The sequence below is a fragment of the Cimex lectularius genome, unplaced genomic scaffold, assembly GCF_000648675.2.
Source record: "Cimex lectularius strain Harlan isolate CLEC.00 unplaced genomic scaffold, Clec_2.1 scaffold219, whole genome shotgun sequence".
Lineage (NCBI taxonomy): Eukaryota > Metazoa > Arthropoda > Insecta > Hemiptera > Cimicidae > Cimex > Cimex lectularius.
The window spans coordinates 64,396-83,249 of record NW_019392873.1 but is presented as its reverse complement, the minus strand read 5'-3'; the positions used below and the strand labels follow the sequence as shown (position 1 = coordinate 83,249).

The window sequence follows — 18,854 nt, the reverse complement described above, 5'->3', positions numbered from 1 at the left end:
AAATAGGACGAGTATCCCTCGGAAGTGTTTCTCTTCCTCTCAGCTAAACCCCGAGCATTCAGAGGAACTAATAGAATTTACTTTTCTCCGTCAAGAAGAATGAAATGTCTTAAGAGATGTCTCCGGCTTAAAACAGGCTCTCACGTATTAAGACCTTTTACCGTAAGATTGAGATTAAAGTAAGATTCGAATAAAAGCTATAAACGATCCATGAAATTCACTTACTTTCATTTTATGATTGTTAACTTTATTAAAAAAATTATTTACATAAAGATGAGCATCATACATTAATTTTCGATTAACATTTGATTTCAGGTGTTCCACCAGATTATGATAATTTGACTTTTAAAAAATATTTATAGAGAGGTATTTTTCCATGCAGATGGGAGTGTACTAAAAGGAAGATTATCAACGTATACCTGAATCTATGATTGGACGAATTGGAAACGTTGACGAGCAATAATTTTGATAAACCTAAGAGTAAGTAGAGTGAAATACGAGTAGGGCAAGAGGAGCTGTATGGTTAAAAAAATGGTAGGACAGGTTGGTAGATAATCTGTGATTGATCGAGTGGAAAAATATGAAAGGAGAGTAAAAGAGGTGAGCGGATTCCCATTTCTGCGGTGGAGAAATTGGGATTGATGGCGTAATCCCTTTATCCCGTAGGGACCCACGTCTCTGGCCGGAGGAAGAAAAATTGCTGAGTGCGGATCGGAATTAATTTGCCGAAGTAACCTAATGGAAAACGTAATCGCTACAATGTAAGGGCAACTCATGTGCGTGATATTGATGTAGACTTTCATGGCGTGAGTCGTTTCCGACCGGGTCGCAACCGACGACAACTCAAATGAAAGACTTCAAGAACTTCATTCCTTCGTTTCTATCTCACTAAGTGATTGAGTCATCATTTATGGAAATTCAATGCAATTGAGTCAAATGGGTTATTGTACAAAAGCTTTCTCGAAAACAAGTTTTCTCCGTTCAGTTTCCAAACCGAACTTTGGAATTAGTATATGGGCTTTGGTTTTCTTGTTTATTTAGAGCCGTACTCATTACAAATTGTTAAATAAATCAAGAAAGGGGTTTTCCAAAGAAATATTATGGTACAGAGCAAATAGAAAGGGGCGTCGCGTCCATGGCTGCAACCGAACGTCCATTAGGCGGCTGATCACTGTAATCGGTAAAAGTAAACAAATAAATAATAAAAAAATCTTTATCCTACACGCATATTATTTAATTTGTAAATTGTTTTTTAAATTTAGTACATAGGCTGTTTTTTTGCTGAAAAATAAATCACACAAAGAAAGTAATATGGCCTAAAAACTATTTTATAAAGAACAAAATAAAAGGAAAAGGAGCCTTATCATTATGCGCTTAGTTTTTTAATTTTTAAATATGTTTTTCATGTTTATTTAGACCATGATAGATTGCAAATTTAGTAATAAATCGAGTTCATTGTACAAAAAAATATTATTACATAGCATAGAATAAACAGAAAAACCTATAATAGTTTTGTTTTCGACGCTCGTATTTAATTCCATTTTTCTTTTTTATTTATCGAGCAGTCTGCAAGGGAATATTCTCATTCTGCCGTAAATACGAATGGGCACGACGCAAAATTTGAGGAAAAAGTAAAGTAGGTATCCCTTGAAGAAGGCCCAAAAAAACCGAAACGTTGGACAATAAAATGTTTTGAATAGAAACCTAATTCTTATATCTTCCCTGGACAATTCCCCAACAAATAAACACAAGAAATAGAAATTCTAATAGCTTATGTGCACGTATATGATTAAGTGCATAAAATTAAAAATTCTCTTCACAATCAGAACTTTTATAAATCCAAGGGTAATGACTTACACTTTTGCAAATTGAATCTTTACATTTAAAATTTAATTTATGGCCATTTTTGCTTATTGTAACCTCAGATGTTGAGTATACCGACGAATAATTTCTCCTCAAATAATTAGGTCATCTCAGAGTCAGATTCATATGAAAATTTTTTTAAAATTCCTTTTTTGTTCTTTACTTAAATAATTTTTAAAATATTTGGATTCGAAGGGATTATTGGGGGGGGGACTAAACCTTCGTATGTTGTGTCCTTGGATGTATGTTCTTCCTATTTGTTTGTGGCTATCAACGCGTTATGTGGCAATCTTTCCGTACTTTATAGATTTTGTTATTGCAAATATATGTTTCGTACATTTTGGCCGTTTTTTCACTATTATTCTTTGTAATTCTTCTAAAAGGTATTTATTTTCTTGTTCTGTTGAAAGTAAACGTGTAACTGTTGTAAATGTATTCAACGTTTTACAAGAAAGAGGGTAAAAGTACAAGTGAAGTCATGTAAGATCATAAAATCTCATTTAGTTTTCATGAACAGATATAGAAAGAAAAAAGTGCTGGATTATTTCAAGCATAGGTTTTTTATCTCCACTAAGCCAAAGAAAAACGAACCAGAACAACATTTACCTAGACTTAATAATAATAATAATTACTTTATTTAGAAATCGTGAGAAGCGGTCTGGTGTGATGTAGGTTTCAGAAAAACATTTTCTTTATCGTGCCAACGTTTCGATCTTTATTGAGATCGTCTTCAGGGCTCAAAGTGTTTGTCTTCTGTGTAATTGTGTCATTCTTGCGTATCGTGTCGAGAGTACCTAACACGGTTAATGGTCACTAATCACCACACAATAATAATTACAATTAATTAAGGTTTTTAGTTGAGATGAAAAAAAGTTAATGGCACGAGCGGGATTCGAACCCACGATCTTCGGCTAGATATGCCGCTGCTCTACCACTTGAGCTATCGCGACCTCGATCCACTCGGACATCAACTTCCTATCTCAACCCCACCTTATGAGTTTTCCCTCCTTTTTGCCATTTTTCTAGCCTTTTTTTCATCTCAATTAAAAACCTTAATTAATTGTAATGTATTAATTGGTCAGGCGGACCACGAAATTAGTGAATTTAATAATAATAATAATAAAAATGTGTGGTGTTTAGTGCCCGCTACTTGATGATTATTTGGAAGTCGTGATGCCGTCTGGGCACTCTCAACACGACAGACAATAATGACATATCTACACTGAAAACAAACACTTTGAGCCCTGAAGATGATCTCACTAAAGATCGAAACGTTCGCACGATAAAGAAAATGTTTTTCTAAAACCTACGCCACACCAGACCACATCTCACGATCTCCAAATAATAACAATGTTAATAATAAAGATAAAAACCTTTTTTTTCGTTTTTGCGTTTTTAAAAATTTGCGTATACTTGTTAAAACGTTAGAAACTTTCAGTTTTCGTGCCAAATAATTTTAATTTATAACGAAATTTATATACACATTTAGTATTGCACGTCATTGACTAGTATACGTTGAATATTTACTTTATATTGTATAACCCTTGATATACCGGGATCGATTTTTCAAGCTATTTTTCAAATTTTCGCCTGTTTTATTGTTTAATGAGATGGAAAATTAATTATTTTATAATTAATTAACTGTCTTCAAACCTTATAAGGAATAATAAATTATGAATTACTGGACGGTATAAATTTATCTATATCATTACAAAGAGGATATAGGCCAGTGAGGTTAAAATTTAATGTTTTTTAAAAGTGTTAACAAAGTTTGCTTTCTTTCTTTTACGAAAGTTCGTAACAGCAGAGGTCATATTAACCCTCGGGGTGCTGGTGTTTAAAAAAAAACATTTCTAAATATGTCGTGTTTGAATGCAGAGCGGCTGGATTTGAACCCGGGACCTGTACGTTACGGTGATGAGGGTCGTGTCAATGCATAAACCGTCGTTTTATCAAAGGAGATTGCAAGCAACAAAATAATTTCTTTGTAGTTATGAATTATTGTTCAGGTAATGTTCAAATATCACTGACAAATTGCTAAGGAAGTGCTGAAGGTCCCTGATTTTGGAAGGAGATCCTTATTTTAGGAAAAAATGGGCATAGTCATTTTTTTAGTTTATAGTTTATAAGAGCCAGTTCGAACGATTTTCCGTATTATTCACAGAGGGACTGTAATTATCACTAAATATTTAGTGACCACTAAAAGTGGGACAAACCAACTGGAGAAACAGCTTACAATTCGTGGGAGGTAGTAAATTTTACGTATTGAATGCCTAGGGTGGAGACTCGTGTCGGCTTAATAGCGTGTAACCAGTTTTTGTAGTATTTTTCTAAATAATAAAACCTATTTTTCTGTGTTGCAAGTATTTCCAAATACTGTGTACTCTTCTCTCATCCTACTTTTATTTCACTACTACTACCATATTTTGTGTTGCAATATAAGCCAGTTATCATTTACTGATCTATGTTATTTGTAACATAACTTAAAAAATTGATTTTTCTCGCAATCCTGAAAAAATGATGACCTCATTTTCATAATGAGCTTTCCCCCATTCTCCTTCCACGGGGTACCTTAGGTAACCGTCTACTGGCGGACTCGCTTTTGCAAAATATTATATGAGGCATCTATATCTCAAGGTAAAGGTTCCTGGTTCGAATCCAGTGTCCCTGCATTTGAAACAAACATACTTACAAACTATAATTAATTAAGGTTTTTAGTTGAGATAAAAAAGTCAATGGCACGAGCGGGATTCGAACCCACGATCTTCGGCTAGATACGCCGCTGCTCTACCACTTGAGCTATCGTGACCTCGATCCACTCGGACATCAACTTCCTATCTCAACCCCACCTTATGAGTTTTCCCTCCTTTTTATCTCAACTAAAAACTTAATTAATTATAATATATTAATTGGTCAAGCGGACCACGAAATTAGTGAATTTAATACTTACAAACGTTTTGGTATCTTTTTCAAACATTGGCCCTAGGGGGTTGATTGCTGTTACGAAACCCCGTTAAAAATAAATAAATAAAAACATTGTGGTACTTGTTGCATTGTCAGTTATCAACAACGCCATTTTGAAACAATTTAAAGGCCAACTACATGTAGTTAAAAAGCACAATTGAGTTGTATTTTTCATAAATAATCATAAACTTTTTTACATATTTATGGAATCCTACGTAAGTCAGTTAACATTTATCGGTATGTGCTATTGTCAAGTAAATAAAAAGGCCTAGTTTTCATACGATATTTATAAAGACAGTACGGACAGGAAGGCTAAAGTCAGTACGCCGTAGGCTTTAGAAGAATGGCATTGTGTAATTGTGTTTGCGATTGTGTAAATAAAGATAGTATAATATTCAGTGATTTTTCATCCTGATAAATATTACGCTGTTCCCCTACAATATATATATATATATATATATATATATAGACACACTCAGCTGGGTGACCGGACTAGCTTCAACTCCCGAAGATGGTTAAGTTTGGTGGGGGATGTACCGAACGAAACTCGAAGCGGCAATTCCGTGACCGGCGGGCGGTATTTAATTATACCTGATCTCCGACCCTGGGCGGCCTTCGATCCTTCGACCTTTTTCAAGAACTTGTTTGATTTGCGGGCTAAACGAGAGAACGAGAAACTTTTCATTTTTCCCGGCCGGAGAGGATGTAAACAAGTCGATAAGCCATCTCTTCATTGTCCGGAGCCCTATCTCCGTAGTATATCAATTTCAATCGACCTTGTTTGTTCATTTACCCGAGCAATTAACCGCTTAAATATATAATGCCAGGTGTAGAATTGTAACATTGTAATTAAGTTTCACTTTATAATTCTGCCTACTGCATTGAACCCTCGACCCACAAACGGCTTGCAATGAAAATATCCAAAAAAAAAAAGTTCTCGAATCTTTTCAAGACATTTATTTTCATATATTAACAAGAAGAATATAAACAAATAATACCGGCAAGAGAAAAATAATGGTGATAAAATGAATTCTTGTTAATATATTTATATTATTATACATTATATTATTATTTACATAAATATTTATTATTAATTTAAATTATTATTACTTATGTTATTATATATTTCAAAGAAGCCATTAGGTCTGCCTAGTAAAATTATTATCTAGTTAATACGAAGATATTATTATAAAATTAGTTACAGGGACTATCATATAGAATTTAAAAGAGTTAAAACATCTGTGCACATCAGTTATGATGAGTTATTGATAGTGAATAACGTCTAAATTTAAAATAAAACTGATTTTTCAAAAGCTGAAGCACCCAAAAATGGTCGAGATCTACAGATAGAAGGGTGAGCTTAAACTTTACCTTAATATTTAAATGTAGACAGATGGGAGAAAACCAACCTAAAACAGAAAATAAGCTTGATTAGAAACATTACAAACCTTAAAGCTTGTGAAATGAAAAAGATACATTTCCAAATGAGAGAACTATTTAGAAATTACGGTACTTTGCAGTCTGTGGGTTTTATCCAACGAGCGTAAGATTAGTTACCAGTGAGAGTGGAAGAAAATGAGTCAAAACTACATCAACGACACCGACGGGTACGATTCAATTTCAACTTTCATTTCTTTAAATCGTGAAAAAATTTGACTTGCAATATCCACTTCGTAATTTTTATTTTATTTATTTATTTAAATTCGACGATTTTTATCTATCGTTAGATATACCCGAGATATGAAGAGGACCGGAGATGAGCTTGGCTGTTTTTAGTCCCATAATCCTTTCAATTTATAATTGTATAACTTTATGTATTAGGCAATTGCTCTTTTTCTGTGGGCATTTGAAAATTTAGAAAAGAGTTTTTTGTCCGACGGGGGTCGTACATATTTTCACATTGCACGCTGTATGAACTCTCGATCGCATAGTGGACAGTGTACACACTAAATCGCCTTGCTTTCTTGAACATTAAATAAGATTTTATTGATGATTAGGATTAGGTATGTGGTCCAAAATAAAGTAGTTGTATTTTTTGCCAAACTTTCGGCTTTTCATTAAGCCTTCCTCAAGGCTGTAAAGAAGAGTAAATATAATTATTTTAATGGCATGGGCTCACAATAAAACAATGTTTGACATGTACTTTCGGATAATTAATTCAAATATAAATACAAATAAAAGCGGCATGTTTGGTAATTCTGTCATTTTTTTCTGGTGTTCTTACATTATACAACATTAAGTTTTTACAGTTTAACAAATAAATAATCTAATTAATAAATTCTTTTAATTCTTTTTCAATTAATTTTCTTTTCAATTAATTAAGGTTTTGGTTGAGATAAAAAAGTAAATGTCACAAGCGGGATTCGAACACACGACCTTCGGCTAAATACGGCGCTGCTATACCACTTGAGCTATCGTGACTTCGAACTACTCGGACACCAATTTCCCATCTCAACTCCCCCTTTCGAATTTTCCCTCCTTTTTGCCATTTTTCAAATGTCGTGTAATTTATTTGATTCTCGGCGACAAATAGACACGGAGAGCTTTAGTGAAGTATACTTCATTTTGCTTATTACATTTTGTTAGGTTTCGTAGTCCGCTTGACCAAATAAATTCTTTTCAATTAATTAAGGTTTTGGTTGAGATAAAAAAGTAAGTGTCACAAGCGGAATTCGAAACCACGACCATCGGCTAAATACGCCGCTGCTATACTACTTGAGCTATCGTGACTTCGATCCACTCGGACACCCACCACCTGAAAAATGGCAAAAAGGAGGGAAAATTCAAAAAGGTAAAAAAACCGTAGTTAAGAAGAGAATTTATTAGGTCAAGCGGACCACGAAACCTTACCTAATTAATAAATATATTTATAATAACTCGTAATAAACTGCATGCAATTTTATAAAGGAGGCAACCTTCCTGTTGTATCGATGAACTCGATCATTGTTCGTTTTAATAAAGTTAGTAAAGATCATTTTCATGAACAAATAGATGGTGTAGCAATGGAGGCCACCTATCACCTTTAATTTCAAATTTCGTAACGAATGAACTGCTGGATTGGATTATATTAAATTTCAATTCCGTCATAAAATTAATCAAAAAATATGTAGACGATCTTCTACTGGTAATAAAAGAGTTAGATTTGGAAATGATATTACATGCTTTTACCTCATACCATCCTGCGCTACAATTTACGTATGAAATTGACAGGACGTATGAAAGGACAGCTCCTATTTCCAGATGTAATGGTGATACGGTACAACGGAAACTTAGTGACAAATTGGCACTGCTAACAACGAGTTCAGATAGGTTATTACATTTCTCATCATTACATTCATTTCGAATGAAGATTAATGTGGGTTATAACCTCATCGACCGTGCTTTTAAACTAAGTGACCCTCAATTTAACCCCAAAAATAAAAGAAAAAATAAGTAGTATATTCAAGAATAATGGGAACCCCATGTCTCTAATCAATAGGTTATTAAAACGAAGCATGGGCACTAATACACTACCAAATTCTGCTATGTCGGAGGAAAAAATTTCAACCGTTACTTTGCCGACAAAGCGAAGAGTATTCTGAAGGACATCGCCAACAATGAGAAGAAACTTCCATCGGCTATCGATCAGAGAACTTTTTTGTTGAAATGCAGACAACACAAGGCCCTGAAGATGATCTCAATAAAGATTGAAACGTAGGTATGATAAAGAAAATGTTTTTATAAAACCTACGTCACACCAGATCGCTCCCCACGATCTTCAAATAATCATTAGTTAAATTATTTATTTGTTAAACTGCAGTAAACTTAATATTATATAAAACAATAACATAATAACAAAAATTGACAGAAGTACCTGAACGTGCCACTTTTATTAAGTATCTATAAGTTCATTGCAAACATTGTTTTATGGAGAGCCTAGGCCATTAAAATAATTATTTTTATTCTTCTGTAGAGTCCTGAAAAGGCTTAATAAAAAAAAACGAAAGTTGGCAAAAAAATAGGACTACTTCAGTTTGGATAAGCCTGATCAATTGTTAATAATCTCTGGTCGATAATTCTCTGTGTGATAAGATTATTCACTAATGATAAATACTTGCTGTATTATTTATATAATCATGTCTGCTTATTGGGAAAACAATTCAGCCTTTAGGTTAGAATTTATGCAACTAGTACAGTGAAGAGACAAGTTTCTGTTTCTTTAAATATAATTAATGAAATACAAAGACTGGTAAAATCTAGACATGATTAATAATCTTTAGTGATAAGTTACAAATATACATTTTTAATTTAAATTTATTTACTCAGAAATCTATTTAAATTTACCCCTTTTGTTTGTGTCAAATGTTTTAAGGATAAAATAAATTTTTTATTAATATACAATATCTTCTTGAAAAAAGGCGACTACTTTCATGAATCCCTGTATTGTAAATTTGTGGGAGGGATTTAAGTTTTAAGGTTAAATAAGACAATCAATTCGATGTATAGATTATGGTACAATGTTGTGGGATATAGCGTGAGCAAAATACCCTACTTTGTGAGAAGTGGAGAACTTCTTTATTTTAAGCATTGCTCCCAAGGTTAAGGAACGTAAAAAAGAGATGCAATTGATCCTGGAGCTATGGTTAAACATTCAGTCGAAAAACTGCCCCGAGGTGCACTTCATGAGGATGGCACTTCTAAATTCAACCAACAATCTATTTGTCCAAGAACTTTCAAAATTGCCTTTTTAACTATTCCGCCAGTACCGACTTCGAAAAAGACCTCCCGTTTGCTAAATTTTTAAGGAGTCGCGTGCCCAACCCTCGCAACGGTTATCCTTAACCCTATTCAAAATTTAAACAAGGGCTATTAAGAACAATCCCCCTTTTAAATTGTTGTACAGGCATCTAACAGTACTGTTACGTGAATTATTGAAAATAAAAATGATGGATTAACATGCACTTGATGTCACTGTTTATATTCTTGAGACACCCAATATGTATTTGACGTCGATTATTAAAAACGATGTCGATGAAATACCATTCGAATCTCATTAGGATTTATCGACTGTATAGCAAAAATTACCCTAATGGAATTGCCAGCTAAGTAAATTTGTATGACATTTCGTCGAGTCGGTCCCTGTGGGATGGATTTTGAATAATTTCACCTAGGTCTAATGGAAAAAGAGACTCGAGGTAAAATCGAAGTTTAACCAACATCACAGAGCGGAGTTTATGGCTGAAAGAGATAATCCCGGAACTGGTGTATTTCCTTGTAGTATTCCCGCATTCATTTTTTCACACGTCTGAATATTCATCTTCTTGTTTAACTATAAAATGTTTTTCAGTTAAGTAGAATCTGTTTTAGAATCCATCGTAATTCACTGTTAATTCATACCAGACCTTGTGATACATCAAGCAAGAGAACAGTTCAAATGAGTTTTTCTCCAACTGATTCTTCCATTAGATATGTCACACATTACACTTGGTATAATGTGTGGTGTTTTGTGACAGTTAGTTAATGATTATTCGGAGATCGTGAGATGCGGTCTGGTGTGACGTAGGTTTTACAAAAACATTTTCTTTATCAACGTTTCGATCTTTAAATTCACTAATTTCGTGGTCCGCTTGACCAATTAATACATTACAATTAATTAAGCGTATCTAGCCGAAGATCGTGGGTTCGAATCCCGCTCGTGCCATAACTTTTTTTCATCTCAACTAGAAACCTTAATTAATTGTTTCGATCTTTATAGAGATCATCGTCAGGGCTCAAAAACGTGTTTGAACAAGATGATCTCCCTGACGATGATCTCAATAAAGATCGAAACTTTAGACCGATAAAGAAATGTTTTTCTAAAACTTACGTCAATGATACGCTTCAATTCGCGCCGACATAATGTAAATCCAACAATCAAGCCAATCTAATCCAAGCCTGGCAAAACCGCAATTCCATTTTTTATGCCTCAAATAAAAATTAAACTCCTTTGAATAATTTTACTTAAAAATATTTATTTCTCTTCCTTTGTCACTATTCTTTAGAAGGGGAGAGGTTATTAAATTTTCTTGTATTTTTTATCGTACGCGATATAGTGTGTCATATATATCCCAAATATTGTTATTTTTTATTCTAATATGCCTAGGGCACTCTCAACACGACACGCAAGAATGGCACAATTACGCAGAAAACAAACACCTTGAGCCCTGATGATGATCTCAATAAAGATCGAAACGTAGCACGATAAACAAATTGTTTTTCTGAAACCTACATCACACCAGACCGCATCTCACGATTTTCGAATAATCAATTACACTACGAAAATATTTTGGTCCAGCCTACAGCCTACCTACAGCATGAGCTTTGAGCATAAAAGTTGAAAAAATATTAATAATTAGTTAATTACGTAAATTAATAGTGTAATTAAAATTAAAACCACTACGTCGCCTAGTTTAGAGCGTGCTTTCATTGAATTTCCCAGTGTATAACCGAGGGAATGAGTAATTAAGATTTCTGTCAATAAATTAATTTCATATGGTAATCCATACCGAAGGAGGTGACTGTCATACATAACAGACCTCCCTCCATATTACATATATGTATGTCTCAGTTGATTACGCGCCTCGACAAGGGATCCCACCGCACATATATAACAATTAACCATAACCCCGGATAGGAAGGGGGATCTAAGATAAGGGAATGTATAAATTTAATATGTCCCTCGGGACCTGCTTGGATACCGCTCAGTCCTCCCACTGAGGACTGTATTCAGAGATACAGGAGGTCGCGTCGGAGCGGCAATAGAATTCTCAACGGCTCGCCACAGGCCGGACCGGATAGACAACAACAAACATCAGCCGGCAATCAATAGCGGATTTCAGATTATACCACCTAAATAAACAGAAACTGTAATTAATATTGTGTATTTACTCTGAAATTAGGCTTTTAACATATATATAACCCGTTTTGCTTTGAATGCGAATAGGCATGCAAGAACACCTGACGAGACTATTACAGATGATTATCGTTTTGCTCAGTTATAGGATGGTATACCGATAAAAAAAGTCATTATTATTATTATCATCTGATGTAACAAACCTATTGTTTTAATTAATAAAAATATCGTAAAAGTGGATTTCTTATTATAGCTTTTATTTACCGTATGTATTATGTGTGTTACTACTATTTGTCTAACATGTAATACAATACAAACAGAAACGTTCACAATCGGATGCATTTTCATAAAATGATTAAATAAAATCCTTAAATCCAATAAAATAACGTAGGGTTATTTCTTAGTAAACATAATTAATATATACCAATTATTAAACAGGGATACATTTTTTTTAGCATAAATTATGGTAAAGTTGTTGATTACTGGTGTTCGGGTGTAAATAGGTTATTCGTTTTATTATATTTACGAAGAGTCATTTTTAATTATTTAATAATCATAGCATTTCGTTTTAGTTTAGAAAATGTTAAAAAATAGAAAAGCGGCCAGAACGCAATATGAACGCTGTGTTTATAAACTGTTAATGCTCGTGCTGTAAACATGGGTCCGAATTGTGAACGCGCAAGCGATTGTGACCGTGATCGAGTTAGTTGAGATCCAGATTCCAGAGTTACTGCCTGCCGATCCAGCATTTTTTTGAGATTTAAGCGGAGAAAACACCCGATGCAACGCTACGGACGCTACCCGATACTACGCGACGCAAATTCAAAGTCCATTTTTCCGTAAGATTGTATACCCCAGTGCACATCTGCCCAATGCTATGCAACGCTAAACCTATCTACGCTCTGCGATCCCCACTGTCCAGATTTTCATCGGGTAGCATCGAGTACAGTCGAAGACAAAAGAACCGAACACTCATATTTTTATTCAAACTACTTGTATTATTGTTGTTATATTAAGTACAACATACTTATTTCAACATAAACCAAATTAACTGAAATCAAAAATTCATTAGTTTTTATTTAAAAAAAAATTAATTTTAAAGGTTTGGTAGATAATTTATCAAAACCCCGGAATAACATTTTTTGATATAATGAATTTAACTAACAATTTATTATACGGTTTGGCTCATAAAATTTAACAAACAATTTATTTCAGGTTTTGCTTATAAAATTACACCATTTTCGTCGAGTACCTTCAGAACAGGACACTCATATGTTTTGTAGTTTATTTCAAAAGTATCTGCAATTTTGTCGTTATATCAACTACAACATTCCTATTTTAATGTAAATCAAATTAAACGAGATCAAAAATTCATTAGTTTTTATAAAAATGAATTAATTATGATGGTTGGAGAGAAAATGTATCAAAACACCGGAACGACTTTATTAAAACAATTAAATTTAACAAACAATTTATTACATGGCTGTGTTCATAAAATTTAACTAACAATTTATCACAAGGTTTTGTTCAAAATAGTGTATTAAGAACAAAAGAGGCGTTGCGATTGCGATACTGATTTGTGATACACGTTGTGTGACTGTACGTGACGTGCTCTTGACGTCAAGTAGATAGCACACCCTACCAAATCATGACAAGGCATCGGGAAGCATCGGGTAGCGTCGCGTAGCGTTGCATCGGGGAAGTGTGTTCCCCGCTTAAACGCACGCACGCTTCTTCTTGATTAATCAGGAAAGGCTTTACAATTTATGTTTACTTTAGTTTATTTTATTTATGTTTTAAATCACAAAGTGACTTAAAGAACTTTTTTTGTTTTATTATAATTTTAACTAAGAAGTAATATTATTTATTTGTTATTTTGTATATATATTTTTTTCTTAATACACACTAGATTTGCGAACCAACACAGACAATTTTCTGTTTTATAATTCATTAACAAAGAACTTCTGAATCTACAATTCCGGCAACCGCCAGGGAAAGGTTTACCGCCCAAATATTTTACAAAAATTCATCCAAACCACAATATTTGGTTCTCTGGGCCAGAGAGCTAGAATTTTGAATGCCAAAAACGTCTAAAACCAAGGATGACTTCGAAGACTTACACGATGAATTGAAAGACCTAGCCGATTATATATATCCAGCACACTCTTGAACTTGGATTGGCAGCCATTAAAGATGAAAAGAAGGCCCCACTGTTCCAGGCCCGTTTGTCTCACCTGGATTCTGCTTGTGAAAAACACTTAGATCATAGCAGTACTAGGTCCTTGAGTAGGTCTGCCAATATTTCGAATCCCCAAAAAATGGTATTTTTAATTAACAAGGAGGTGAAATGAAAGTACATTTGCCTCAGTTGGCTAACTTGCTTACTCTGAGGAGATTTTGGAATTAAATGTAAATGTGCATTATTGGTTTGTATATCGTGTAAGGGTATTCAAATATATAATTTTTTTTTAAATTGTCATGTTATTTATTATACAAATTTGTCTAAAAATTTAAAATACAGAAATTAATTGTAATATGTATTCGTCTCAAATGTAATGGCTCACGACCTGGTTTGTCTTCATAAAATATTAGTTTAAGGGGATTTCCTAAAAGATAACCCATACTATTTATATATTTACATCGAAATGACTAAAACATTGTAAGACTTAAAAATTATTTTTTTTTAATTTTGATGTACCCCTTTAAGATATATCTTGAACATTGGCTTAATGCGTTATGAAAGGCTGACTCAGGATTACACTAGATTCCAGGTCAACTCAGATCAGGACCAACATATATGACGGTTAAGGATGAGACACTGGTTGGCCGATTACCCTGAGCTGAGGCCCAGAGGCCTGGGCGCTATCAGACCGAGACAATCCCTCAATCGACAGGACGTGTACATATTAGCGATTAAGCATTGATTCATGGAGCATAAACGCAAGTGGGCCATACATATCGCTCTACATTGTCGCTGCTTACATTTCTGTTAAAAGAGAAAAATGACAATAGACGTTTGTCTGGATAAGGAAACGATAATACATAGAAATTTTTTCGTTCTTGCATTTCAAATAATTTTTATAGTTGTTCGGGACAATCATTTTCATACTCTAGCCATAATTGTTCTATTTAAAATTATAGATAAGTTATTATTTTTATTATTATATCCCACAAAAAATTGTCAGTTTTGGAAAACACTGTAATATTTTTATTATCATATAGTGTGCAACATGGAGAGCTAGTTAAAGGAGGTAAAATATATGTGGGTGTGCGTTTTATAATAACAATAATATATAAAATCATATAAGACGATATATAGATGATCTTTAATATATTAATGATTATTTGGAGATCGTGAGGTGCGGTTTGGTGTGACGTAGGTTTTAGAAAACTTTTTTTTATCATGCTAACGTTTCGATTTTTATTGAGAACATCTTCAGGGCCTGGGATTTATAAACATTTTTTAAACTTTACAAATACATGTAGGATGTGAAAATAATGAATTTATACAATGCTTGAAAATTTTAAATTTAAAAAAATGAATCTACACAATGCTATAAAATTCATTTTTTTCACATCCTACATGTACTTGTAAAGTTTAAACAATGTTTATAAATCCCGGGCCCTGAAGATGATCTCAATAAAGATCGAAACGTTGGCATGATAAAAAAAATGTTTTTCTAAAACCTACGTCACACCAGAACGCACCTTACGATCTCCTAATAATCATTGGCTAACGGTCACTTTAATATATTGTTAGAAATCAATTATGAAATAATAAATCATTCCGGATCAACAAGTATCCGTAGGATATTTCACAGTCATTCCTAACACAAAATTGCACATGTTAGAAAAGTATATATTACTTTGATAAACATTTGCAAAACGTCCAATTAAATTCTACAATTGTGTGATGTAAACGTAATTGTAAAGTATAAATTATAATTTTGAAAAGTCATTACGTATACATACAATTACGTCAACAATACCAGAAACCCAATCCAAAACGGTTATGGTTGTGCAATCGTTTATTATTAGCTACTAAACGGCCTAATTCATTTTCTTTGGCGAACAGTGAATTTGTTACAGTAAATTGCATTATTTAATTGTACAAGGTATTTCGCCGTAATTACTCAGAAAACAGATGAGCTATTAGGTCTCTGATAAAGAAGACACGAAATTGGCTTTTCGTACGTTTATGATCTCTGATAATGGAGGAATTAAACCGGGATTGCGTCAAATGTAAACCAAATATGACCGGTTTCCCTTTATTTTTATTATGTCACAGACATAAACAGTGTTGTATAAAGTTAAAGGCCCTGCTCACGGCTTCGGGATATCGGCAAGCCTGTAACCGTAAGGACGTTAAAACCCTAAAAATCCCTTTTCGTCGTCCTTACAGCCCTCCGATCGAACATTTAATTGCTAGCACGAGAACCCGTGCCCGTTGCAGTAAAAGACCTATTATAATTGCCCAAGAAGAGGGTTCCTGGAACAATAAAGCCCTCACACTGTGTTTTTACTGTCGGCCCTTCACACTTTCATAAAAGGGTTACGAGGGAGCTGGAAGGAAATGTTCGAAAAGGGTGCAATATTAAAAAAAATAACCCTGCCCTGACACCGCAGTTATTAAAGGCTTCAACCCTGATTGAGTCAAGTGCCTCTAACATCTAATTATTGTAGAAAAAGCCACTCAGCTGAACTTTATATTATAAAATGACGAAATTTTTTTAATCGTCAGTTATCTTCTTTGCTCAGCAGCTTCTACAACTGAAACACATTTCTTCCACTTGTTAGAAATGTCAGAGAATTAACCCCAGCACGTCTAATTTAACTCTAAATCAAGTTATTCAGATATCGTGAGATGCGGTAGGGTGTGATGTAGGTTTCAAAAAAACATTTTCTTTATCGTGCCAACGTTTCGATCTTTTATTGAGATCAACTTCAGGGCTCAAAGTGTTTGTCTTCTGTGTAATTGTGCCATCCTTGCGTGTCGTGTTGAGAGTGCCAGTGCCACCAACACGACACGCAAGGATGGCACAATTACACAGAAGACAAACACTTTGAGCCCTGAAGATGATCTCAATAAAAGATCGAAACGTTGGCACGATAAAGAATTTTTTTCTGAAACCTACTTCACACCCAACCGCATCTCACGATATCTGAATAACTATCGATTAACGGTCACTAATCTCTACACATTTCTAAATCAAGTGCTCAAATGACATCTTCTAAGAAGGATGTTAATCATAGGTCTAGAACTAAAAGAAGTACATATAGCGACAATGGTGGTAACATATAAAATTTTGATTAATCAAATTATTAATAATTTTAAAATGTATATCCACATTGTCACTATTAATTAAAAAGCTACATTTTAGCACTATATGCTATAATCATGTCATTTTTATTTATTTGTTACACCTAATTTACAACAAATAACATAATTTACCTTTTTATTAATATTACACAGAAATTAATTAATCTTCTTATGTAAGGTTTTGGCTGGAATGAAGAAATCAGTGCAACGAGCGGGATTCGAACCCCTTCTGCTAAATACGCCGCTGCTCTACCACGAGCTATCGTGACAATTAGTCTACGATTACCCCCTTGGAAATGAGCGGTGTTTGATGAATGAATCATTAAAGACTTTGTAAAACAGTAAAAAAAAAATGTTTCTCAAACACAAACACACCTTTGAAACGTCGGTCGCTGAAACGTCTGATAGACAAACTCAGCAACGATAGGGAGGCCACTATGATCGGGCAAAGCCTAAATACGAACAGTCGCTGTTTGTTGTAAATTATAGGGACAAAACGCTTTTAAACTCACGCCATTTTAAATCAAAGATATCTGAAATCTCTTAAAGAGATATTAAAGCCAATTTTTTGACAATGGGACATTTTGGTGTTGAGTGGCTGGCATCAAATTTTAAGCCCAAGAAGGTTAATTATATTAATGGGACCCCCCCAAAAAAATCTTTATTGATTTAAATAATTATTTCATTTAGCCAATAGGGGTATTCACGATATTTGTAATATGTTAATTCGTGTTAACTCGAATAGAGAAATGTCCAGTATGATCGTGAACGCCCCCTTCTTTTCTAAGCATATTAAACGTCGATTTTTCCGAAATGCTTGCGCGTGGAGATTGGCAGAACCAAAAATAAAGCTATAACAGTCCTTGAAGGCTTGTTGTTGTTTGTTTTGTTTTCTTTTGTGTTAAATTGTAAGACGCCAGAAGTTAATAAAAAAGGAAAATAATCAACTATTTCATTCAAAATGCTCTCTATGCACTCGAAAAGTACTAACAAATGACATGGCTCAATTCGTTCCGAAATACCTAGCTTGTATCTTAACGTCTATCTGCCTACAACATTATAGGATAGATATGTATATTTTATGAATGAGAGTATAAGGACAGATTAGAAATTAACAAAAGAAATATATTGGTCTGGTTTAATTAATGCATATTTAAGAATAAAAATATGTGTAAACAAAAAACAGCTGTTCAATTCATAGCTGCCATGTTAGTTACCCACGTCCTAACGGATAGCAATGTGACTACATTTTCGACCTACCATCTAACATTGGCCCTGGCCTGTTAGATCGAACATTGCTAATTAGCCGATTCTTACAAGTCTACGTCATCATTTTCCTCGATCTATCAGTACCTAACAGAGTTAACAGGGTTAACACAAAGATCGTGAATACCGCTATATATTTTTTGTCGAGTAAATAGTCAACAATAAATATAAACTAATTTCCTTTTACGATTGATTGGCAATTAATTAATTTCATTGTGTATTGTATTTACATTAAATAAATAACAACCGTATAAAATCTTTTAACTGATTTTTGACTGATCATTGTTATACTAATTTTAAGGCTGTTCTGAAACCTGCTTGGTCTAACAATTTAAGTAATAATAATTATAAACATTGAACTAAAATGGATTATAATTTCACATACAAAGATTAGCCATTTTAGGCCGTATCTTTTCAGTATTCATCATCTGACCCCTATTTACTTAAATACTGTATGAATTTTGTTTGATCGAAAGGGTTGAAATTTTGAAATTTCCTTTTGAATTAAGTACTGGGGAATATATATATATTCAATTAAATGATTATAAATGTGTATACTGGGTGTTCCTT

The 18,854-nt window shown here is 33.6% G+C and overlaps 1 protein-coding gene across 5 annotated transcripts in view; it reads right to left on the bottom strand.

The window, feature by feature from the left end:
* Positions 1 to 6,219, bottom strand: part of LOC106667909 (limbic system-associated membrane protein) — a 400,209-nt gene extending 393,990 nt beyond the window's left edge. For all 5 annotated transcript variants that reach the window (XM_014396178.2, XM_024228913.1, XM_024228912.1 and 2 more), the window contains exon 1: positions 6,199 to 6,219. The gene's annotated coding sequence lies outside the window, so the exon portion shown is untranslated. The remainder of the gene's footprint in view (positions 1 to 6,198) is intronic.
* Positions 6,220 to 18,854: the final 12,635 nt, after the last annotated feature.